The sequence below is a fragment of the Saimiri boliviensis genome, chromosome 13, assembly GCF_048565385.1.
Source record: "Saimiri boliviensis isolate mSaiBol1 chromosome 13, mSaiBol1.pri, whole genome shotgun sequence".
Lineage (NCBI taxonomy): Eukaryota > Metazoa > Chordata > Mammalia > Primates > Cebidae > Saimiri > Saimiri boliviensis.
This window is the reverse complement of record NC_133461.1, coordinates 101,973,858-102,000,693: the sequence shown is the minus strand read 5'-3', so window position 1 is coordinate 102,000,693 and position 26,836 is coordinate 101,973,858. Positions and strand designations below refer to the sequence as shown.

Sequence of the window (26,836 nt, the reverse complement as noted above, 5' to 3'; positions counted from 1 at the left end):
CTTCATTTACTCAGCGTAATGCATTTGAGATTCATCCATGTGTTGCTGGGATGTTCTTTACTGTTGCTGAGTAGCATTCCACTATGTAGATATACCACATTGTATTCATCAATCCCCAGCTGAGGGATGTATGTCTGTGTTATTTCCAGATTTTAGCTCTTAAAACTAAAGCCAGTGTAAGCATTCATATACAGGTTTTGAATGAACTAGTTTTCATTTAATTAGGGTAAATATCAACAAATGAATTTCTGGGTGGTAGGATAAGCTTAACTTATTTTTGTTTACTTGAGACAGGGTCTCGCTTTGTCACCCAGGCTGGAATGCAGTGACATAATCACAGCTCACTGCAGCCTCAACCTCCCAGGCTCTATCAATCCCCCAATGTCAGCCTCTGTGGTAGCTGGGTCTACAGGCATCGGCCACCATACCCAGCTAATTTTTGTATTTTTTGTAGAGACTGGGTTTTGCATGTTTCCCAGGCTGCTCTCAAACTCCTGGACTCAAAGGATCCACCTGCCTTGGCCTCCCGAAGTGCTGGGATTACAGGCATGAGCCACCATGCTTGGCTCCTATGTTTAACTTTCTAAGAAACCACCAAGCTGTTTTCCAAAGTGGTTGTATCGTTTTGCATTCCTTTAAGCAATATGTGAACAATCCAGTACACAAAATTGTCAGAGTGTTTTTGTTTTCATTTTGGTTTTAGCTATTCTAATACATGTAAAGTGTATCTCATCGTTGCTTTAGTTTTCATTTTCCTAAAGACTAATGATATTGAGCATCTTTTTAGTTACTTATTTGATATTTGCATATCTTTTTGGTGAACTATGTGTTCAAATATTTCACTTCTATTTTTATTGAAATGTCTGTTTTCTTATTACTTAGTTTGAGGGTTTTATGTATTCTGAATACAAGTCATTTATCAGATATATGATTTGTAAATACTTTATCCTAGTATATGGCTTGCCCTTTATTCTCTCAGCACAGACTTCTTAAATAACAGTTTTTCATTTTGATGAAGCCCAATTTATCTTCTTTCTTTTGCGGATCATGCTTTTGGAGTTCTAGCTAAGAAATATTTAACCCCAGAATCCTTCACTAATTCCAGATCACAAAGATTTTTCTACTAATTTTTCTTCCAGATGTTTTACAGTTTGGGGTTTTACATTTGAGTCTATGACACATTTGAGTTAGTTTGTTGCAAAGAGTGAGAGGGGGTTTTGAACTCCTGTAGGATGGGGGTTGGCATGCCAGGGGCTTCCACCGTGTCTTCATCTTCCCCTTTAGGACTTCCCCTTGTGCTACAAGGAGGCGTGTGGACAAGCTGCTGAGCAGCTGCTGGACACTGAGGTGCCACATGGAGGTGTGGGTTAGCTAGTGTCCACTCAAGTGTTTGTGTGACCACACAAGTGCTCTGGTCTGGGTGCCGTGCATGCTGCCTCAGTGTGTTAGGCGTGTGCACATGAGTGTGTGCACACAATATGGGTGTGCACACATGCACACATGCACACACACACGTACACACACCATGATCACCTCTGTTTTTGCCCTTCTCCCAAAATGCTGGGATTACAGACATGAGCCACCATGCCCAGCTTGTTACTTGTTCCTCCATGTGTGTTACACTGGTTCCAGGGCCAGCACATGGGTGTGCTCTGATGCTCTGGTTAAGTCTCTGTCCTTGCCAGGCATTGTATCCTCGGGTCTCAGGAGAGGAGTCCCCAGTGATCTGCCTTGTCCCCAGTCAATAGGTCTGATCCCAGCAACTCTGTCCCCACTTTGATGGAATACGGTTTTTCCAATGCCCTTCCCCAGTTTCAGTGGATTTTCTCCAATTCCTTTAAGATGACAGGGTTTGTGTCCTTACCACATCAATTTTGGTTTTTGTTCCAAAGGAAATGTAAGGAAGACAGATCCAGGTGGGATTTTACACCTCTCCTGCAGGGCTGCTCCTCCCCACCTCCTCAGGCCTACACTAAGAGGGACACCTCCTCGGGATGCTGCTGTGAAGTGTTGTTTCTCTGTCTTGCCTTTCTGGAAATCTGAAAGAGTGACCAAATGGCAACACCTGCCAGGAAACCAGCTATGTCTTTTCAAGGCTCATGATAAAGCAACCAGCAGCACATGGACTCACTCTCTCCCTCGATTCTCCTCCTGCCCTGTCTCATTTTCCCTTTCCTCTCACTCCTTCTCCCCTGGAAACTCTCCAATGAAGCATTAGCACTTAATCACTGCCTTACTCTTTGTTTTACGGGGAACAGAGACAACTACTTTGCTCATTAATTGTCAGCCTTGTTCTTCTCTAGTAGACGCATCTGAAGCTGCACATTTTCAAGTATTGCTTTGGCTGCATTCTAAAAGTTTTGGTATGCTTTATTTTTATTCTTGTTCAGTACTCAACAGAGACCTTTCTCTCCCACAAACGGTATCCAGTGAAACTGACCAGGTTCCTAGTCATCTACCTTTCACTAATGGCCTAGCCCGGCCTAGCCCTTTGAGGGTTCAAGCTTGCACAAAGGGATCTCCATTTATATTCCTTCCAATCTTATATAAGCCCAAGGCCTCATCTTCTGTCCTGATGTGGTTTATGAAACCTGTATCACTTGATTGTCAAGACCAACAAATCCCATAAGGCAACCTGAAGTCACTGTTACATTAATACTTAAGATTTTCAGCTACCTCTTGTTTTCGTGCTTTGGAGAATTTTTTTGCTGTCTTGAGAAAAGATTGCGATCTTGCAAACCTAACCATGCATGTGAAAGTGAGCTTATCAAATTTTCCGCTCTGTCTAGATGCTTTCTGGCAAAATATTTTTCAGTATTCTAGAATGCCCTATTTCCAGAAAAGGAAATTTGTGTGAGATTTCAAGTATCTATTTAAGAGTGGTATCTTACTATATTTTGCCACGAGATTTAACCCAGTATGTTCGTGAGGATTTGGTAGTGGACATTTTTGAAACTCTGGCCCATATATCTAAATTATATTCACCAACAAAAGAAATAAAACACATGTTTTCTGAATTATTAAAATGAGTAAAATATATAAAGATTTGGTATCAAGGGACAATGTTGTCTAACAAGATCAAATTTTAAATTTTTTTTTGTTTCCTGAAAACTGGCATTCACCATTAATTTAGACTTCACTTAATCACATCCGTTAAAGGTTCAGTTCAAGAGATAAAAGAAGAGAGACATATTTTAAAGGACTTCTTAAATGACAAGGACCTATTGTTATATAAAAATGAAATGTGTCAAGTACTAAAAATTCAGCAAAGTAAATACAAAACAGAAAGTTAAAGTTCATCTAAAATTCTACCATACAGAAGTAACCGCCGTTATCATTTGGCCAAAACAAATCTAGACATCTCTCTAAATGGATGGACAGATGAGTAAAGAGATAGAAAGAAAATTATAAAACAGATGATACGTATTTCCTTACCTTAAAGAAGTACTAAATTTAAATTATTTAACAGAAGTAAAATTAAAGCTAAATGAAAGGAATCGCTTGGCTAGACACAGTGGCTCATACCTGTAATCTCTGGCCTTTGGGAGGCCAAAGATTCCTTGAGGCCAGGAGTTTAAGACCAGCCTGGGCAACATAGCAAGACCCTATCTCTACAAATAATTTTTAAAATTAGCCAGGTGTAGTGGCTCACACCTGAAGTCTCAACTATTCTGTAGTCCCAGCTCTTCAGGAGGTAGAGATGGGAAGACTGCTTAAACCCAGGAATTTCAAGCTGGAGCAATCTGTGATCACATCACTGCATTCCAGCCTGGGCAACAGAACGAGACCTTGTCTTTAACAACATAAATAAATGAAATGAATTTTAAAAGTAATCATTTAATTCCAGGAAGTGTTTTTTTTTTCTTTCATCATAAAAGATAGTCATCATTAAAACCACTGTTTTAAAGCTAAGAAAAATAATTATGAAAATAAACAAGCACCCTCTTTTTCTTAGGCTCAGCCAGACTCAAATTTTACGTAAAATAGTCTAATTTTAAAACTTGGCCACTAACTCATTATTTTAAAAATATTGTGCGAGCCAAACAAACTACATCTGTGGGCCCCAGTTTACAAAGCTTGGCCTGAGCTGAGGATCACTGGACTGACTTGGCAGGACCATGTCCCTTGCAGAGAAATCTTTCGCCTGCTCCAAGTCAGATAGAAAAATGTCAGCTGTCAACATCATCCTTTACTGTGTCCGGGTTTTTGAGTCTAGTCTAAAAAGACATTTACATATGAAATTGCTTTTTGTTTTTAATACCGTATTTACCTAGTGTTTGAAAAAAAAAAAAAAACGTTTTAACAATGGGAAATAAAAAGGAGAAAAAAATGCCAACTTATCAAAACTACCAATTGATTACCTTCTAATAAGGCGACTTTGTTACCATGTCAGAACCAAGGTGGTGGCTTCGCTTGTATGAATTCCGTATCACTGGAAACAGTCAAGCACAGAATGGATGTCCACAGTGTCACCTACTGGCCTGGGATCCAAGCCAAGCATCTGAGGGATGATTGGCTGGATTAATAGATAAATGGATGGAGGGATGCAAGCTGAATGAAGATCCCTTTTATAACCCAGGCTTCCTTGCAAGTAGGGTCTTAATTAATTCACTTATTTGTAAGAAGAAAGCTCAGTGAGGCAGGAAGTTAGATGAGTGGATTAGGAAAGAAAAAAACAAAAGGATGCTTTATAGTTGTTTTGCCTCCTTAATCTTACTTTAAAAAGCCTAGCCCCAAGATGTCACTGAAAATAATTTTACCTGCTCCTTTGGTGACTTAGGTTAGGTTGCCTGCTGTGTTTATAACAGAAGGAAGCAAATATTTATCAGTTTCCACACTTTCACAGCAACTGAACGAGTTTCTGAAACTCTAACTGAAAAACTTTTCCCTAGTATGTTTTACTATTAATGCAAGCATTGTTTTTTATTACCTGTCCCTTGCTTGCAATTGACAGGAAGGGCATGGCTACAGTTGACAGTGGAAAATTGTAGTTAGATGATAGGGCAAATCTGAGAATTGTAGATCAAACTAGAGGTCTTCATCAGGATATTTAAAAAATTAAATACATTAATAAAATACATTATTTTAATACATTATTAAAAATACTCCCTTTTTTGGATGTATTAAGAACTGACTTTACAAGAAAGAAGCTTATTTTATGATTTACTGGTACTGAAAATCACTTTTAACCACTCAAAAACTATCTCCTGAACTGTACTCACTTCTAAAATTTCTCCACTAAAAATAGATCCCTGTTTCCTGTAAATGAGCAAATATCGTTAGGAAAGTAGTATCATTATTATTTAAACCTATTAGTTATCAGATTATTCAGGAGAGTAGTGTAACTATTATTTTAACCAAAGTATCAGTTATTTGATTATAAATTTTCTGAGTGATTGTCAGTTGAGAGAATATGGAGATGCTGAGAGAAAAGCCTCAGAAGAAAAATGCGAGAGCAGGAATTGCCACTGCTAAAAGTGGGAGCAGAGGCGGAGGAAGAATCAGGCATGAGAACGTCAACGATGGAATAGACACAGTCTTTGCGCAGCTTACCTCTGGATGCATCTAATCAGGTCCAGTTTTCTCAGCCTCTCATTTCATTAGATCTCACTGTCTTTGTCTTCCAAGCTAGAAAACATATAATGTATTAAATAAGAAATTTTGATGTCTAGAAAAGACAAAGCAGCCGAGAGATATTCATAAGAATGTTGTTCGGGTGTAGTGGCTCACACCTGTACTCCCAGCACTTTGGGAGGCCAAGGTGAGCAGATCACAAGGTCAAGAGATCGAGACCATCCTGGCCAACATGGTGAAGCCCTGTCTCTACTAAAAATAGAAAAATTAGCTGGGCGTGGTGGTGCATGCCTGTAGTCCCAGCTACTTGGGAGGCTGAGGCAGGAGAATAGTTTGAACTTGGAAAACAGAGGTTGCAATGAGCCGAGATCATACTGCAGTCCAGCCTGGTAATAGAGCAAGACTCCATCTCAGAAAAAAAAAAAAAAAAAGGAATGTATTTGGCTGCTTTGTTTGTAATAGCCCAACAGCAGGAAATAGCACCAATGCCCATCACTTGTGGAATAGGTAAATAAACTGTGTTATATTCCTACTATACAATAAAAAGAAACAAAGTTTCTTTACACACACACATACACACACACACACACACACACACACACACAGAGACAATGTGGGTGAGTCATACAGAGGTAATGTTGAGTAAACAAAGTCAGACACAAATAGCACATTCCAGGTGACCTAATTTATGTCAAGTTCAAAAGCACATCAAACTAAGCTGTAGTGTTAGAGGTTGGAATAGTTGTTCACTTTATAGGGAGGGAGCATGAGGGAGCCTTCTGAGGTGCTGGAAATGTTCTGTATCTGAAGATTTGGAACTCCACAAATGTTATGTCCATCTAAAAAATACAAGAAATTCGAGAGTAATCTCCAAGGTGATGCTCCCATCAGTGGAGAAAATTTTTTGAGTGGGTTCTAGCGGACTGGAGCTTAGTGCCAGTGACAAGGAGAGATTGGTGTAAATACCAATTTGTCTTTAGAAAGCTAGACAGTGAAACCGAAATGGACAGAATCCAGCCTTTATTTCTGTTTCTTCCCCTAAAACCTCATACAAAATGATGAAGAAATGCATCCAGCGTTTGTCTATGTTTGTTAGTGAACTAAGTGTTTGATAAACTATGTCTTGTACAGATTCAAAGCAGTTCCTTCATCTTTTTCTATTAATTTTCTTCCAAAGCTGTTTGAACACAGGAGCACAATTGTGGGAAATGATGAAAGACTAAAAGGTCATGCCAAGTGAATCTTGAATTTTTTTTTAGGTAATTGATTTTTCAGCTAATTGATTAATCATAGTTGAAATTAGGGCAATTCTCTTTATTTTGCTTCCAGACTATTTAGGGGCAACTGAGTAGGAAGCATACTCATTAAGAGTAACTGTAAAACTTGCCACCTAAGAAACAAAGATGTGTTGGCCATATATGATTCTATGGGAGTGGGCATGTTGAGGTTGAAGAGTGGGACCTGAAAAGTGAGTCCAGGTCTCCTCTCAAGTTCTGTGCCATCTCTCCAGTGAAATAGCTAATTTTTTACAGCCAAATCACTGACCATATTTTAAGCTGGACCATGCCAGAGCCGCCTTACTAGTATGACATAGCAATGAAATATTGTTACTTAAAGCTTGCTTTCTTATTTAAATTGTTTTAGATCATCCCATAAATACTGTTACCTTCAACTGAGATCCTTGAAAAATTCTCCATTTCATTCTCCATCATCACACTGCTGGCAGATTCTAGCAGATGGTTTCCTTCAGGGCATACACGGAATCTTTCTCCCTAGTGAAAGAGAGTGGCTGTTTTAGGCTTGTTGCCTGTTACCAAGTCTTAGGATGGATCAAGGGAAAAAAGCCCATAATCATGATGACATTCAGTAGAAACTGCTTTGGGAATTCAGAAATGCAGCATGAAATTAACCCAAAGTGGCATTTGCCCTGAATTACTAGAACTTGAATGGCAACCCTTTTGTACAACTTTGCTTTGGTAGTTGTGATGACCACAATTGGTCAAAAATCTTGGCCTTATTGATTTGACCTCTGAATTTGTTAAAGCATTCATGGTTAACAAAAATGTTATGTGCGAGCAAGTGGAGCTCAGTTGAAGGGCAGGAAGTAATAAGACAGCCAGTTTTCAAGAGCAGATCTCCTTCTTAGAACCAGGGTTCCTCTGCTGGGATAAAAATTGTACCTGAGACACAGAACTGGGTATAATAATCTAAGAAGAAAATTTCATGAACAACCTAGGATGTCTAAGGACCAAATTGTTCAAGGGACTTTGCCAAAATTATATAGTTATATAGTGAGCTATTTAGAGAGGTAAGCCATGCCCATAACTATAACTCTTTTATCTTTATATGAATAGATGATATCCTTCTGCATTTATTGAGGCTAAATCAATAGCTTCAATAAAGCCATAGCTCTTTTTCTCAGCCCTTTGTGGGAAGAGACCATTCCATTTGTAGCACATTGTTCAGTGTACAGTAGAGGTAGGAGCTTAATACATGTTTACGTAATTGAATAGAAATGCACTATATACTTCACTACAGTTTATAAGTTTTGTGCTTTTATAAATGATTACTAATGCCATCATTCCATGGGATCCTCCCTATTAACCAGTAAAGTTATAAGGCAAGTATCATTCTAGCCTCCAAGGCAGGATGCCATGGCTCACTGGGAAACAGAATGGTAGTTTTGGATCTTAGAGTCTCTGCTCTTTCTAGGCTCATGAGAGCTGAGAAACCAGGTAATCAGGTAAAAGGCTAAGTTCAAAAACTGTTCAGAATTACTATTCATTTCTACTGTTTATATAATGAAACAAATCCAGCAACAGAAGACTAGTTGAATAAACTATGCTAAATACATACAATTGAATACTACACAGCTATAAAAAAGGATGAAAATATTTACACACTGAGAGAGAAAAGAGGATCAGGGTGTATTAAGTAAAAAAAAGCAGTATGTAGAAGTCTATGTAGTAAGCAACCTTTTGTGTAGGAAAGAAAAGCAAATAACTTATAGATATACTTAATATATTTGCATAAAACACTGAAAGAGTAAACATGAAACTGTTTAAAAGGATTACATGTAGTGATTGAAGGGGGATAGGATAGATAAAGTCAAGGGTATGACATCTCTGGTTCCATTTCCTCTACTGAGGAAGTTACTTTCTTTTGGACCTCATTGTTTTCAGGGTAATGAGATAGAACTTCTCAGAGGTGCTAGGCCCTGGAAAGTGTTGGCTTTTCAGTATGTGAACAGAGAAGCACATAGAGACAGAGGGAAGAATATTCTAGGCAGAGAGAATGGCATAATCCAAGTCGTGAAAGTTAAATAGTGTATCTGGGCAGTAGTACAAATTGACTCTAGCAATAAAGTTCATTTAGAGGAATAATGGAAGGTAAGATTGGAAATGCCCATTGAAATTATATCACGAAGACAAATTCAAGAGTTATTTGCTGAACACATATCTTATGCCCAGCATCATGGCAGGTGCTAAGGGTATTGTGGTGAATGAGGCAGGTGTCTACTCCTAAAAAGCTCACTCATCAATAAAAAGATAGCAAGTTTCTCATTGCAAACAGCAATGTACACTTTCTTCATTGGCATTGGGATATCACTAATGGCAGAAAAATGATCCCACCAAAGTTGTGAGACTTTTCATACCAAAGCTGTCTAGATTATCACAGATGACACATAAGAGAGATGTGGAAAACTCAGTTACTTATGACATTAATAACAAAAAGCAAGGACATATGTCCAAAATTTTGTGCAAGAAAGCAATGTGTTTGTTCCACCTACTGGATGCAGAGTTCAGGAAAGGGAAGAAATCGCAGGCGAGTAAAGTTTCTCATCTTAGTGAGAAGGAGAGAGAATGTGACATCTCAGCATATCCTTTTCATTAGGAAAACGTCCTAAGCAGAGGAGAGTGGGAGGAAAAAATGAGGTCAAGTTTAGAGTGGCTGTTTAGATGTTTGTGAGATAACACATTGTAATGGATCAGGAAGGCAGCTAGAAGCAGGAGAGGAGATGCACACGGCAAGGGGGCTTTGTCATCAGCATAGAAGTGATCTATGGAGTCCTAAGAATTGCCAGGATCACCAAAGAAAAAAAGGCATCAATGATCAGGCAAAAGGCTAAGTTCAAAAACTGTTCAAAATTACTAGCTATGCATTTCCACAGTGCATATAATGAAAAAAATTCAGCAATAGAAGACTGGTTGAATAAACTATGCTAAATACATACAATGGAATACTACACAGCTATAAAAAAGGAAGATCTTTAAACATTGATAGGGAAAGGAGGACCGGGGTGTATTAAGTGAAATAAGCAATATGTAGAAATATACGTAGTATGCAACCTTTTGTGTAGGAAACATAAGCAAAAATATATAGACATACTTTCTTATATTTGCATAAAACACTGGAAGAATAGGAAACTAATTAAAAGAATTATGTGTAGGGATTGAAGGGGGATAGGTTAGATATAGTCAAGGGTGTGACATCTCAAAGTATAACTTGTTACATTGTTCTTATTTTTGAGCCACGTAAATGTATTACCTACTCAAAGTATGACCTTAGAAAAGTAAGTACTGAGTGCAGAGCCCAGTGTCTAGTATAGAAAGCTTGGGAACTGTGGTTCCATTTCCAAAGAAGAGCAGGAGGCGATGGTGGAGACAGGGGGCCATCTTGTGAGGCTTGAACCTTGCAAAGGTAGGAGGGGAGCAAAATATTGGTGAGGAGATAAGGTAGATGGGTCCTGGCCTCTTGCTCAGTACTCCCCAATCCCTGTTTTCCAGCCAGGCCACCCTCTCCTGTCTTTTCCTAGGCATTCTAATTAACTCCCCAGTTTTCATTACGCTACATTCCCACCAAAACAAACACCCTTCCCAATGTTTTCCACTACTCCAAATCTTCACTCATTCCTTTTTTCAATAAACATCCAAGCACCTTTATGCACGAAATGCTATAATGGACCCCAGACATGAACATGCCATGGTCCTCCCCACTTTGAAGGATCACTGTCTATTTATTAAGAGAGACAGACACTGAGATTAACAACGCAACATGACAGAGGTGACATTTACTCCAAATAGTAAAAACTGACCAGCAGAGGGGTTCCCACCAGTTCTCTTACACTCTTTCTTAGTGATGCCAATCAATTGTATTGCTTTGATTTCTTCAGTTAAAATTTTTAGCCACCCATGTGCTTGTCATCCTCCCTGATTCTTGTACCTTCTTGTTATTTATTTGCCAAAAGAAGTAGCCCTGTGAAAATAGATATGATCACCCTCATGACATGGATAAAGAAGGGGAGACTAGTAGTTCAGTGGCTTGCACAGGGCCCAAAGCTAATTCCTTCTAGGGGGCTATGCTTAATGGAAAGGGGTTAAATTTCTGATTCGTATGAAGGGTACTAATTACTTGCTGTGAAAAACATTGCAAGGCTTCTTTTTGTGTTGATTCTACCTGACAATAGTGGCCTTAGGTAAGAAAAAAAAAAAAAAAAAAAAAAAAGCATGATTCAAGTTTTGTTGAAGTTTTGACAAGCCAAGAGTTACTGGAATTTTAGTAAGCCCTTTCATTGCACACATTTGTTTTTATAGCACTTTCCCCCCAACCTAAGTTTGACATTAACAGAGCAAAAGCCAAGCTATATTGGCCCTTGGTAAAGACACAGCTCATCAGAGTTTGGGGCCAGCTCCCTCTAGGCATCTTCTCTCATTATCACAGATGCCGGCCTCCTCCCCACGCACTCTGGGAAGCTCAGTGTTGTGGCTGGTTCTCCTTTTCTAGGATGTTCCATGAGGCCACTTCTAGCAGCGGCCACTGCGCTTGCTCTTCCTATTTCCATCTTCCAGGCACACAGCCTTACGTAATGACTGAACTCTCGATTAAGCCAGAGTAAAGAGATTTAAGGAGCAACCTGGGACTCTCTGGCGATATGAGAGGTTCCACTCTTAACTACAGCCCATTTCATTTACTCCCCAGCGTGAGGCATGACATCTCCCCACTAATTCATGGTGACCCTCCTTAGTGATGAGTTACTATCTGAGTTCCCACACCATCTGGATAGGATTCTGGACACTGGAGAGTTTCTATTTTTACCAGGCTCTGGCATTGCACTTACATTCCATTACAACTGAGCCAGAGGCCACAGAAAATTTGAATCATGTTCTTTTTTTTCTTACCTAAGGCCACTACTAACAGGATAAAGGGGCTTTTTGCACCCTGTTATCTGTGAGGCTACAATGGAAGAGCAAAACAGAAGGCAGCTTTCAATTAAAGAAAAAAAAATCTCTTTGGTGTAAGCACTCAGCTTCTGGGGCCAGTTCCACCTTGTCTGAAGGAAAGCTGCAGGGGAGTGATTTTGAAATTAGGAGGCTGCATGAATTGCAACCCAATTAAAAACAGGGCAGCGCTAATTCCCCATTCTTGGAGTAAGGGGAAAAGAGGCAGGACAGAATGGGAGCACTTTGGAGTTTGGTCATTACTCATTGCGTAAAGCTGCCCCGTGCCAGGAAGAATAAAGTAGGAAGAGCAAGCACATTGGTCTGCTAGAAGTGACCTCAGGGAATATCCTAGAAAAGAAGAACCAGCCACAACCCTCAGCTTCCCAGGCTCTGATTAGCTATGTCTTTACCAAGGGCCAACGTAACTTACCTTTGGCTTTGTTTAATAATGTCAAACCTTTGTGGGTGGAAAATGATATAACAATAAATGTGTTCAATTAATGAGCTTACTAAAGTTCCAGTATCTCTTGGCTCATCAAGGTCTTTGTACCAGGTAGAAGCAACACAAAAAAATAGAGTCTTGTAATACTTTTCACGACAAGAAATTATTACCCACCAGCTCTGCAGCTGGGGTATCAGAGCTCAAATCCAGTTCCATCTCTCACTTGTTGCATGGCCTTGGGCAAGTTACTTAGCCTCTCATGACTGTTTTCTAATCTGTAATAACACTGATGTATTGATATCCTCCTTGCATTTTTGGAAAATTAAATGAGCTAATATATGGAAAGCATTTAGAAAGTACTGGGCATAGAGTGGACACATAGTAAGTATTTGGTATTGTATTACCTGAAGTCTTGGTCTCCCTTCTTTAAGGCAATGTGGTAGCATAGTAGACAAGCAATTTGCCTCATCTTTATTTAAAGTGGGAATAATTACCACCTTGTAGATCCAAACCAGGAAATATTAATTCAATGTTAATTTACTGCCTAGCTCATATCACTCAAAATGTTAAGAAACCACAATTAATAACCATACGGAGGCAACAGGCGTAAATTGAGAGTGGACAAACAAGGAAGGTGACTTCAAGTGAAGAGCCAGCAGACAGAGGTGAGAGCCCCATTTTCAGTGGCCACAGTGGGGCACAGTCTCGCTGATCTTTTAGGATTTGATTGCTAGCCTAGAATTAGCATGCAAATCACCAACGGCATTAGAAACAAAATTCAGATCCATATCCTTTATCTCCAGAAACAATGTCTACGAAACCTGAGTCATGTATGTTTGTGTGTGTGCTGCATAAGTGCACGTGTGTGTGTGTGTGTGTGTGTGAGAGAGAGAGAGAGAGAGAGACTCCAAAACTTATTTGATGCAAATCCTTTATGGCCCTCACTGATGAGCTATGAAATTCCAATTTCAGGCTTATCTCTAGCTATTAATAACAAACAAGAATAAATTAAATTTCTATCGGATCTTATAATTGCTATTATTTTTCACACACCATCTCATTTTATCTCTGACACAACCATCCTCGAAGCATCATATGTTCTTCCAATGGGACACACAGAGGTTATCGGTGTTATTCTGGAATTAGACTCCAAACTTTGAGTCTGGAGGTTGATTTTTCATTTTATGTGATCATTTGATCATCACGTGTATGTTAGACAAGTCACAGCACAACTCTGGCACCCATGGAATCCATGGAATTACGAATTCTGTCCCTAGGCAAATACTGATCTGTTTACCATCACTATAGATTACCTTGCAACTTCTACATTCCTATGTGAAGAAAATCACTCAGTGTGAATCCTTTTGGCCTCTTTTCTTTCATTCATGATAGTGATTTGGAGATGCATGTTACATGTATCAATAGTCTATTCTTTTTTATTCTAGAGTATAGGTATAATGTTTTATACTTCCACATATTGATGAAATTTAGACTGTTTCTACTTTGGGGCTTTACAAATAAAGCCGCTTTGAACACTCATAGACAAGCCTGCATGTGGACGTGTTTTCATGTCTTCCCAAAATAGGTGGGAATATGCAGTTTGTCTTTCCTTGCCTGGCTTACTTCACTTAACAAAATGTTCTCCAGTTCCATCCACATTGTTGCAAATGACAGGATCTCATTCTTTTTATGGCTGAATAGTACTCCATTGTGTATATGTACCACATTTGCTTTATTCATTTGGCTGTTGATGGATATTTAGGTTGCTTCCATATCATGGCTATTGTGAATAGTGCTGCCAAAAACATGGGAATGCAGATGTCTCTTCAATATATTGATTTTGTTTCTCTTAGGTATATACCTAGAAATCAGATTGCTGGAAAATATGGTAGCTCTATTTTTAGTTTTTTGAGGAGCCCCCATTCTGTTCTCCATAGCAGCTGTAGTAATTCCACTCCTAATAACAAGGTATGAGGGTTCCCTTTTATACGCATTCTCACCAGCATTTGTTATTAACTGTCTTTTGAATAAAAGCCATTTTTACAGGGGCGAGAGATTTCATTGTAATTTTGATTTGCATTTCTCCGATGATGAATAATGTTGAGCACATTTTCATATGCCTGTTTGCCATTTGTGTGTCTTCTTTTAAGAAATGTCTATTCAGATCTTTCACCAATTTTTAATCAGATTATTGTATTTTTTCTTACTGAGTCATTTGAGCTCCTTGTTTATTTTGGTTATTAGGGTTTTTTTAGATGGAGAGTTTGCAAATATTTTCTCCCATTCTATGGATTGTCTCTTCAGTTTGTTGACTGTCTCGTTTGCTGCACAACAGCTTGTTAACTGGATGTGATTCCATTTGTCCATTTTTGCTTTGGTGGCCTGTGCTTTGGGATGTTACTCCAGAAACGTATGACAGTCCAACGTACAGAAGAGTTTCTCTGATGTTTTCTTTTAGTAGTTTCATAGTTTTAGGTCTTAGATTTAAGTCTTTAATCAATTTTTATTTTTGTACATTTCAAGAGACAGGGGTCTAGTTTGTTTCTTCTGCATGTGGATATCCAGTTTCCCAGCACCTCTTATTGAAGAGACTCTTCTTTCTTCAATATATATTCATGACACCTTTGTCAAAAATGACTTCACTGTAGATGTATGAATTTATTTCTAGGTTCTTTATTCAGTTTCATTTGTCTGTGTGCCTATTTTTATGCCAGTACCATGTTATTTTTGTTATCGTAGCTCTGTAGTGTAATTTGAAGTCAGGTAGTGTCATTCCTCCAGTTTTGATCTTTTTGTTCTGGATATCTTTGGCTATTCTGGATCTCTTGTGGCTCCATATAAATTCTAAGATTATTTCTTTTATTTCTATGAAGAATCTCATTGGTATTTTGATAAGGATTACACTGAATCTGTATATTGCTTTATGTAGTATGGACATTTTAACAATACTGATTGTTCCAATTAATGGACATAGAATAACTCCATTTTTTGTGTATCATCTTTAGTTTCTTTCACAAATGTTCTATAGTTTTCCTTGTAGAAATTTTTGGGACTTCTTTGGTTAAGTTTATTCCTAGGTATTTTATTTTATTTACAGCTATGGTAAATTGAATTACTTTTTAAAAATCTTTTTCAAACCATTTGCTATTGGCATATAAAAATGCTACTGATTTTTCAAATCAGTTCTAGTAGCTTTTTGGTGGAGTCTTTAGGTTTTTTCAAACATAAGATTATATGCAAACAAGGATATATCTTATATTTCAAACATAATATTGTATCTGCAAACAAGGATAATTTGACTTCTTCCTTTCCAATTTGGATGTGTTTACTTTCTTTCTCTTGTCTGATTGCTCTAGTTAGGACTCACAAAGCTATGTCACATAACAGCAATGAAAGTGAAGATTTTTGTCTCATTCTAGATCTTAGAAGAAAGGCTTTCATTTCTTCGCAGTCAATATAATACTAGCTTTGGGTCTGTCATATATAGTTTTTATTGTGCTGAAAAATGTTCTTTCTAGAACCAGTTTTCTGAGGCTTTTTATCAGGAAAGGATGTTGAATTTTATCAAATGCTTTTTCAGCAATAATTGAAATGATCATACAGTTTTTGTCCTTCATTCTGTTAATATGCTGTATCACACTGATTGATTTACATATGTTGAACTAGCATCCCTAGAACGAATCTCACTTGGTCATGATGAATAATCTTTTTAGTATTTTGTTGAATTTGGTTTATGAGTGTTTTGTTGAGTATTTTTGCATCAATTTTCATCAGAGATATTATTGTGTAGTTTTGTTTTGGGGTATTTTTGATGTCTCTTTTTGATTATTTTTCATGTGTTTTGGTAGCAAGGTAATACTGGCCTCATATAATGAGTATTTGGAAGTATTCCTTCTTCTTCTATTTTTTGAAATTGTCTGAGTAGAACTGGTATTAGTTTTTCTTCGAATATTTGATAGAATTCAACAATAAAGCCATTGATTGGGTTCCAGGCTTTTCTTTGCTAGGACATTTTTATTATGGCTTTGATATTATTACTTATTACTGGTCTATTCAGATTTGGATTTCTTCATGGTTCAGTCTTGGTAGGTTTTATGTATCTAGAAATATATATCCATTTCTTCTAGATTCAAGGATGATCTTTTTGAATACAGAAATTCATTTACTCTTACACCATTTGTTGAAAAGACTTTCCTTCATTGAACTACTTTCCCCCATTGAATTACTTATATACCTTTTTTGAAAAGTCCGTTTTCAAGTCCTGGCCTGTTCCTGGAGTTTCTGTTCTCTTCTATTCATCTATTAGTCTATCCTTACACTAACGTGATATTGTTTTGATGATGATCATTTTTTCTCTTTTTTTAAGACAGAATCTCACTCTGTAACCCAGGCTGGGGTGCAGTGGCATGATCTCAGCTCACTGCAACCTCTGCCTCCTAGATTCAAGTGGTTCTCATGCCTCAGCCTCCCAAGTGGCTGGGATTACAGTCATGCGCCACCTTGCCTGGCTAATTTTTGTATTTTTAGTAGAGACAGGGTTTCACGATGATGATCAGGTTGGTCTAGAACTCCTGACTTCAAGTGATCCACTCTCTTTGGCCTCCCAAAGTGCTGGGATTACAGGCATGAGCCACCTTGCCCACCAGATGATTATCTTTTTAATACATCCTGAAGTCAAGAAACATAACTCCTCTGACTTTATTTTTTTCCTAAATTGAATTGGCAATTCTAGATTATTTGCATTTCCACATAAACTGATTTATTCAAGTGTTCTTTCTTCTTAAATCACTTTTGAAAATTTGTGTACTTCAAAGAATTTGTTAAATTCATTTAGGTTGTTTAATTTATTGGCATAAAGTCTAAAATATTCACTTATTGTCCTTGAGGGCTGCAAACCCAACAGAGACTCCAAAAGTCACACATGACACATTGAAGATGAAACAAGCTACAGTAGAGAGCTCGTTCCATAACCTGGGCACAGCTGAGACCCCAGGAAAGTGTATCTTAAAGTAGCACTGCCTTGGCCTTAAAAGTAGTGGCAAAGCTTAAGGCCATGCCTCTAAGAATCAAACAAACCCACCTACTAGTATTCTTGCAGGCAATTACCCTATGACTGCACTGGGTATATCTGACCCTAGATTCAAATATTTGGCCATAGTTTCACTGAGACCCAGCACACAGATTCACTGGATGTCACTACACAACTCTCTCCTCTGTGGCACCTGGCCTTGCAAATTTTATTCATCTCAGTATCCCTGAGTGCCAGCATCTGATTTCTCCACCCAGAGATCAGTTTCGTTAGGGCCCAACTTCTCTGTGCCACAATTTTAAAAATTCCCTAAAGGAGAAAGCCAGAGTAACATCGAGCTCATCTCATGTGTTTTCTTCTCCAGAAGATCAAAATCCTAAATATTAAAACAGGGACTTCATATATTATAATCAATTACAACTCTCTTTTTTTTTTTTACAGCAGAATAGTATATCATACCCATTACTGTGTCATAGCTGAACCCCACTAATGAACTTTTGAACAACTCCGTACATTAAATAAACAAGAGCAATCTTGGCAACATTCAGGACTTTCTTTAGCTCATTAAATTCAACATCCATTATTGAAACTTGCTAGATAGAATGCACCATGTAAGGGATTGTTGGAAATCAAATGGGAATAAAGCAAAACACCTGCTCTGCAAGATCTCCCTGGGCAGAGAGAGAAAAAAGAAGGAAATCTAACAAACTGTCATATAGCAGAGGTGTTGGTAATACTACAGGAGAAAAATTGTAGTACTCATGGGAGCACAAGGAGAGTGTTTAATTTTGTCATGGGGATGGTGGTAGGTGAGTGATGTTTTAAACTCTTTCTTACAGAAATAATCTTATTTGGGTATTTAATAATGGTAACCTACATAACCCCCCAAAATCTTCTTTTTGTAAACTTTAATGTATTCTCTAAACTTTGTGTCTTTTCACAGGCAGATATCATTCAAGTTCTGTTTTTCATTAGACTCTAGTCAAATGACTTGACTTCCTGGGCACATGCATTAAATGAATGTCAAGGTACTGAATTATTATCCCTGTCTGGGGAAATAATTTGGGAATAAAAATATGTCCTTTGAACAAAAGTAAATGAGAATAAGCAGGAGGCAAGTGAGAGCTGACAGAGTTTATGACTTGTGTATGCAAGGGATAAGTATATTTGATTCTGCTTAAGATACTGAGTCCTTTTGAGAAAGCATTCTTTCTACGTAGGTTAAAAAAGCCATGCTTTTCTGAGTGAGATTTAGAACCTGGCCCATCCAATTCTCTGAAAGAATAAATCACTTGGAACATCACTAGAAGTTATTCAAGACTGACTAGCCAGACATAGGGGCTCACACCTGTAATCCCAACACTTTGGGATGCTGAGATGGGAGGATCACTTGAGATCAGGAGTTCAAGACCATCCTGGCCAACATGGCTAAACCCTGTCTCTACTAAAAAATCAAAAAGTAGCCAGGTGTGGTGGTGAGGACCTATAATCCCAGCTACTTGAGAGGCTGAGACAGGAGAATTGCTTGAGCCTGGGAGGTGGAAGTTGCAGTGAGAGGAGATGATGCCATTGAACTCCAGCCTAGGCAACAAGCAAGATTCCATCTCAAAAAAACAACAGCAACAACAACAAAAAAAACACTAACTTACTTCTCAATGCAGATGACAATTTGTATCTAAATCAAACAGACCTCTACCTTGACCACCTTGAAGACACCTTGTGTCTTTCTATTTCGTGTTTAAGACCTTGGACATTTTGAGTGCTTAATGATTATTTATTGACGTAAACACCATGTTATGATCACTTTTCCTTTGAAATTCCTCTCAAATCCATCTTCTCCATAGCCTCAATAAACACTCAAATGTAGTAATTCCCAGACCTGTTGGTCTCAAGATCCCTCTGTACTCTTAAAATTATGTAGGACATTGTATATGTAGATTCTATCTGTTGATATTTGCCATATTCAAAATTAAAACTGAGAAATTTAAAAATATTTATTAATTTATTTAACAATAAAAGGTCGGGTGTGATGGCTCACACCTGTAATCTCAGCACTTTGGGAAGCCAAGGCTGGAGGATCACTCCAGCTCTGCAGTTTGCCACCAGCCTGGGTAACATAATGAGACCATACCTTTGCAAAAAAATCAAAAAATTAGCCAGGCATGGTGCCTCATGCCTGTAATCCCAACTATTCAGGTGGCTGAGGCAGAAGGATTGCTTGAGCCCAGGAGTTCAAGGCTGCAGTGAGCTGTGATCCTACCATTGCACTCCAGCCTGGGCAACAGAGCAAGACCCTGTTTCAAAAATAAATAAATAATAATAAACCCATTGCATATTAACATAAATAACACACTTTTGTCAAAGCAAAGTATATTTTCCAAATTTAAAAAGGTGAGAAGGGTGATACTGTTTTACATTTTTGCAAATCTCTTTGGTGTCGGGCTATAAACAATAGGTAGATCCTCATATCTGCTCTTCATTTAATCTGTTACAATAACACACAACATTTCATCTCTGGAACATTTCACTCCACTCTCACAACAGAAAGATAATGGCAAAGGTAAATACTTTCTTAGTATGAGCGTAAATACACTGTTCACTTTGCAGCTCCTTTGGAAGACAACATTAAGAGAACTGATGCTCTAATACGACTCCCTTCACTTCACTCTCGATTCTAGTCTCATCTCTAAAAAAATTTGCTCAGTGAGGGAATAAACCTCTCCAATACATCCTGAACATATCTGCCTTTAAAACAAGCCAATGCAAGAAATTTCTGAGATCACACATTACAGAGGCTGCTTGGTAATCATGGTATCAAATCTACATGCTTGTGCCCAATTTCAGGGGTGTCCCTTCATCTCGTACCCCCTATCTAAATAATCATCTCTCTATTCATGTTCACTCTGACCCCTTCCCTTTAGAATCATTCCCCTTCACTTAAAATATCCTCTGCTCCACTGTCTCATATGTCCCCATGGTGTCTGATCCCTGAGGCCACGTGTAGGATGCACTTGTCCTCGAATCGTTCCTCCATGTCTTTGCGGCATTGCAGGCTATGAATTACTGTAGGATTTTTAGGAGTCTTGTTTCATAATGAATCCAGGAGGTCAGGAACAAAATCCCACCTCTGTGTGTCCTTCACAGCCCTGAATGCATTTGGCTTTCAAATAGGATGAATTAAAAAGCACATTTATGTAAGAAAGCTATAAAAAAAACTTATAAATGCAGATACAGGTAACTAAATGTTGTAGGTAATCAGTGAGTTATTTTTTAGTTATGTACTTTTATTCTTTTTTAACATGTTAAGTAATTATTATGGATATTATCAAATGTATACAAAAGTAGAGAAATTATGTAATGAAGCTGATGTAACTATCACCCAACTTTAATCATTGGAAACCAATTCACAGGCAGTTTAATTTTATTCAGATTCCTCACTCCACTCAGATGTTTTGGAAGCAAATTCTAGACAGCATGTCACTGCATCTGTAAATATTTAACCATTTACCACTAAACAATACTGATTTTTTTTTAAGTATAACAATAATACTATTATATCTAAACAAAAGCCAACAATAACTTTTATTATCAAATATCTTGAATTTTCTCTGGATATTTTCAGAACTTTTTTATTTAAATTGAGATCCAAATCAGATTCATAGGGTATGGTTTATCTGTCTAAGCTTGTTTCCTGTACACATTCTCCCTTGTCTTTTTTCTTGGAATTTCCATTTAATTTTTCTTTGAATAAACAATTTTCCATAGTCTGAATTTTGCTGACTTCATCACAATGGTGTCATTTAATACATTCTCCTTCTCCTTATAGTTCCTAGAAGTTGGTTATTCAACTTAGAAGGATTTATCACTTTGTCTGTTTGTTGTAAAACTAATGCTTAGATGATACTTCCATCAGGACGTACATAATGTTTTCTTGTTCTTTCAAAATATTACTAATAAGAGTGATCGCCTAAATTTATTATTTTATTTATTAGGGTTGCAAAATGGTGACATTCTATCATTCCACCTTCATTTATTAGTTGGAAAATACCTAGACGGAGCAACTTCCACTCATCAACCATTTGATTAACTGAGGTGTAGATTTTATAGGAAAGATGGGATATACACCTAGTTCTTTACTTGGCAATTTTCAAAATAATAAAGCAGTTATTAGTTTCCTTCAAAGGTAATAAATGAAGGTCTCTTTTACCCCAGCATCGTTGAGAGCTTACTAATTGAAACAAATTATTAGTCCCTATAGCGATTTTTAATCCTTTGTGAATCCTTATTGAGTCTCACATTGTCTCATCATTGGCCAATGGTTGTTATTCAAGTTAGTTCCTGAGTTCTTTTGACACAATACTGCAGTCTCTTAGGGCTATCTGACCTGTGGCAGTAAGTCTGTTCTTCTATGTTCCCTGCCCAAACCTGGAATTAGCCATTTCTCTAAGGAGTTTTGGTCCTTTTTTAGTAGGAGATGGTGTCTGAAGGACCTGAATATTCACTGCAACTGCACTAATCATTGCTTCTAGGTTTTTTTAGAATTCAAAGTGAAGAAAAAAGATTTTTTTTAAGAATACACCATTTGTTTTCCAGGTAACAAATTACTATAGTACACAAGATACAAATCTTAATAAGGTGCCTTTTCCATCATTTATATCTCCTTTCTTTTCTTCTCTCATTATACTGACTTAACCTTCTAGAACACTGTTCATTAATTATAATTTTAGACATCTTTCTTGTTCATAATAATGTTCTTAAAAATCAAAGAACAGAACAAACACTTTTGGTCTCAATTCCCTTTAAAGTGAAGGATAAATCCACCCTTAAATGTTAGCTAACTAGAGATCATAGGTCAAATCCAACCTGCATTTATTTATTTATTTTTTTTGTATGGCCACATGAATTAAATACAATTTTTACATTTTTAAAAGATGTTTAAAAATCAAACAAAGAATCTATTTTGTGACACAGGAAAATTACATGAAATTCCAATTTTAGTGTTCGCAAATAAAGTTTTGTTAAAACGTAGCCACACACATTCATTTACCTAAAGACTATGGCTGCATTCAAGCTACAGTCGCAGAGTTGAACAATAGAAACAGAGACCACACTGCTAGCCTAAAATATTTACTATCCAGCCCTGTACCCCAAAATTCATGAACCACAATTCTGAGGCCGGAAGAACCACACAGACTATCTATTACCAGGATCAGAGATCGCAGGCTTCTTTTCTCCTAAATTTCACTTTTACTATTAATTTATTCTGACAACAATGAAGATACAGATAAAGTTGCATGAAGATGATGCAGAATCTAATGATGTATCACTGGATACAAAAAGAGCCACCTCAGGTTACAATTTTAATCCTTAAAATGAGAGTGTTCGCTTCCTGCTAATTATTCCATTATTCCCTGATGTTTTTAACAATAAAACCCCATGCTCGCTTCGGCAGCACATATACTAAAATTGGAACGATACAGATAAGATTAGCATGGCCCCTGCACAAGGATGACATGCAAATTCGTGAAGCGTTCCATATTTTTGTGAAGGATATGAACAGACGCTTTTCAAAAGAGGACATATATGAGGCCAACAAACATATAAAAGAAAGCTCATCATCACCGGTCATCAGAAAAATGCAAATCAAAACCACCCTGAGATATCATCTCACGCCAGTCAGAATGGCGATCACTAAAAAATCTGGAGACAACAGATGCTGGAGAGGATGTGGAGAAACAGGAACACTCTTACACAGTTGGTGGGAGTGTAAATTAGTTCAACCATTGTGGAAGACAGTGTGGTGATTCCTCAAGGATCTAGAAATGGAAATTCCATTTGACCCAGCAATCCCACTACGGGGTATATACCCAGAGAACTATAAATCATTCTACTATAAAGACACATGCAAACGTATGTTCATTGCAGCCCTGTGTACAATAGCAAAGACCTGGAACCAACCCAAATGCCCATCAATGATAGACTGGACAAAGAAAATGTGGTACATATACACCATGGAATACTATGCAACCATAAAAAACGATGGGTTCGTGTCCTTTGTAGGGACTTGGATGAATCTGAAAACCATCATTCTTAGCAAACTGACACAAGAATAGAAAGGCAAACACTGCATGTTCTCACTCATAGGCGGGTGTTGAACAATGAGAACACGTGGACTCAGAGGGAGGAGCATCACACACTGGGGACAGTTGGCGGCGGTGAGGGGTAGGGGAGAGAGACATCGAGAGGTGGGGAGGGAGGGGAGGGTGGGGAGGGATAACATGCGAAGAAATGCCAGATACAGTATGCACCTGAAGTAAAGTAAATAAATTAAAAAATAAAATAATAAAACCCCAAAAGTTTGCCAGTTCCTGTCCTACTTAGTTATGGTTTGTTTTTACTTAATAGATTGGCAGATACAATGACAACTTTTATTGTATTTCAACTTCATTTCCAAATGGTATAAATCTGTGGAATTGTTTTGTGGTGACAGTGGGTTGTTCATATTTTTTATTTGTTTTCTTTTGCTTTGGCTCTGCTTCTCAGTTTTGGGATCAGGATTATGCTAGCTTTGAAAGTGAATTAGGAAGCTTTTTTACATACTTAAAGACTCTGAAAACACTTATATAGCATGAATATAAACTATTTGGATCCAACAATTTCTAAGGATACATTTTGTCAATTTTTTTAACTTCTATAATCATTATAGTTTTCAGATATTATGTCTCTTTGAATAAAATTTGACAAATGTCTTCAAATTTATCAAAATTCTTCATATTATCTGCATATGGTTTTTGACTTGAAATTGCTTTCACTTCTTTCAGCGCTTGAAAATATATTATTTCTCATTATTGATGGACAATTATGTCTTTCCTCTTTTTTCTGGTTAGGCTTGTCAGAGGCATGTCCGGTTTAAATGTACTAATTAACCCTAATGATTTTCTGGTTTTTAATTCATTAATTTTTGCTTCCTTTATTTTAATTTGTAGTTCTTTTCCAATTTATCTACTCGAATGCCCAAATTAAGCTATTTGGGTGTTTCTTGTTTAAATATAACTCATCTAAGTGTTCACAGAGGAGAGTAACTTTGGCTTTTTTCACAAAACTCTCATTTTCAGTATTTTCTAAGTCATCTGTCATTGCAGTTTTGATTTACTCTTGAACTGAAAACTTGATACATGTTGTTGTCTGTATTTTAGTCATCTACTTCAAGTAAAATTATAGCAATTCTTAAGCATTTTTAAAACATGCATACATATACCTACGTATTTGCTATCTCTTAATACATAAAATTTAATAAATATAGCTCTATTGGTAAGCATGACTTTTATCAACCTAACATAATTCTGTCTATCCCACGAAATGCCTTGTGTCATGGAGTCTGCTTTGTTTAATACTAATATTGATGTCTCTCTTTTTTTTAACCTAGACTTAGTATATATTTCCAAACTGTATTATTTTTGTAACCGTCTTTTGTGTCTTTTATAAACAGTATATATTCAACATTTTTCTTAATCTCTTAAATACAGAGCTTTAATCTATTTACATTTATTTTTATAATTCACATATTTGAACGTGTTCATAGTTTTACTCATGAAAGGGTAAGCATAGATGTACTAAAAATATAAGCAAGAGTTAATGAATGGTTACAAACTCATTATTTTAATCGTATATGTTAGTGGTAATAATAATAATCACCAATGTATATAACCTTACTATGTGCCGGACATTGATGTATATATTCCTCTCTACATTAATTAATTCATTTGATGCTTACAAAGTAAATATTTACTACATAAAGAACCTTAGTCAAAGGGTGAGTGAGGGGGCTTTGGGACAGATGCCTAATGCATGTGGGGCTTGGAACCTGGATGATGGGTTGGTGGGTGTGGCAGGCCACCCGGGCACATGTATACCTAGGTAACAAACCTGCACATTCAGCACATGTACCCCAGAACTTAAAGCAAAACTTTTTTTAAAAAAATCTTTTTGACCATGAAAAAAAAAAAAACTAATTTCTTACTAATTGATTCAAACTGCTTTGCTTTTGTCTAAATCAGGATCTAATTTTGCTAGTGAAAATTTAGCAATAAGCACACGGCACTACACAGTAGTAGAGAAACCAGGCAGTGGGTTGTGCAGATTCTTAGCAAGTTCAAGGGGTACAAGGCAGGATCTGGAGCTAGGCAAGCATGGGTTTGAACTCAGCTTTACTCTTACTGGCTGATAGTTTTTTGGCAAGTTATTAAACTCTCCAAGTCTCATTTTCCTCATTTGTAAGATGGAGATAAACAATGCATACCTTACAGGGTTGAGATGAGGTACTGCATGAAACTACTTGGCACATTGCTGGACACTTAAAAATACCAGTAAGTTACATCTGCTGTTATAGTTACCATTGCTAGTGCCACCATCATCACCCTCATGGTGCTCAGAAGAACTCTCCACACGGGTTATGAGATCATGAAACTTAAAAACTTGTCAAACTGTTTTTCAAAAATCATGTCTAACTAACTTCTACGAGGCTTTTTCTATAGATGACAAAAAGAACAAACAAAGTGCCAGATGTGATAAGAAAGCCCAGGTATCCATGAGGAAAAAGTTCCAGCAAGAAATCCAAAGTAATAAACATGTGGCCTTGGCTCTAGAGTGGACTTAGCACAACTTGAGGAAACACACCTGTTATGTCCCTAGTTAGACTCAACTTAATCTTAAAATAAAAACTCCAATAAATAAAATTATACCTTGCCTTTCTGTAGCCATAAACCTAATTATGGCTAATACTACCTCAAGTATTAGACAACAGACTCTGCAAGAAATGTGAGCACATTTCACTCTGAATATGTCTTCTCCCAAACACTCTGAATAAGAGAAACTGTCTTGAAATACTCAGGGATTCTCAGAGCAGCCGACAGGTGTGACGTCTGGGTACCCGTTGTGTAAGCCAGAACCACAGATCCAGGGGCACCTCTGAAGGAAGATGGGCTCAATGTCCAGTTTCTGACCTTGGAAATTATTCCCAAACGTTTAAAAAAAATAGTCAAGATAAGCACTAATGACGGAGCAGATACCCTGAAAGTAGATGCAGAGCTGCTACATGCAGAAGAAGGAAACTGATCATAGCACTGAGATAGCAAATGAGCAAATGCTTAACAGCCAGACGCTGCACTTACATGTGCCAGGAAACTGAGGCACAGAAAAGGGAACAAACTTGTCCTCATCCCTGAACCACTAAGTGAGCTATCGAGATTTCCTCCCTGGGGAACAAGAACTAAGAACTAAGAAGTCTGTCAGGCTTCGGTATTTTCATGCAGCACATGAGATGGTAACTAGTTCTGTTACCTCGCCTTCACTCTTCCCTTCTCTCCATATCTAAAAACTAGAGATGACAATTCTCCTTTTAGTCCTATACTTTCACTCAGATTTTGTTATAAAAAAACAAATCACACTTTCTGACCAACCTTCCCTGATTGTTTTTTCAGGCATACTTTACTGGTTGCATTTTGTCAAAGGCTTTTTGGACAGAATATAGTATGCGTGTTTTGTTTTGTTTTGTTTCATGTCCAAACATGT

At 37.5% G+C, this 26,836-nt stretch overlaps 1 protein-coding gene and 1 non-coding gene across 5 annotated transcripts in view; both read left to right on the top strand.

Annotated features, from left to right (window-relative positions):
- The window catches only part of ADRA1A (adrenoceptor alpha 1A), a 97,627-nt gene that overhangs the window by 45,221 nt on the left and 25,570 nt on the right, over nucleotides 1-26,836 (top strand). The gene's annotated exons all lie outside the window — the stretch shown is intronic.
- On the top strand, nucleotides 22,703-22,809 carry LOC120360639 (U6 spliceosomal RNA). The gene has a single exon (XR_005577090.1). It is a non-coding gene; the product is annotated as a U6 spliceosomal RNA (small nuclear RNA).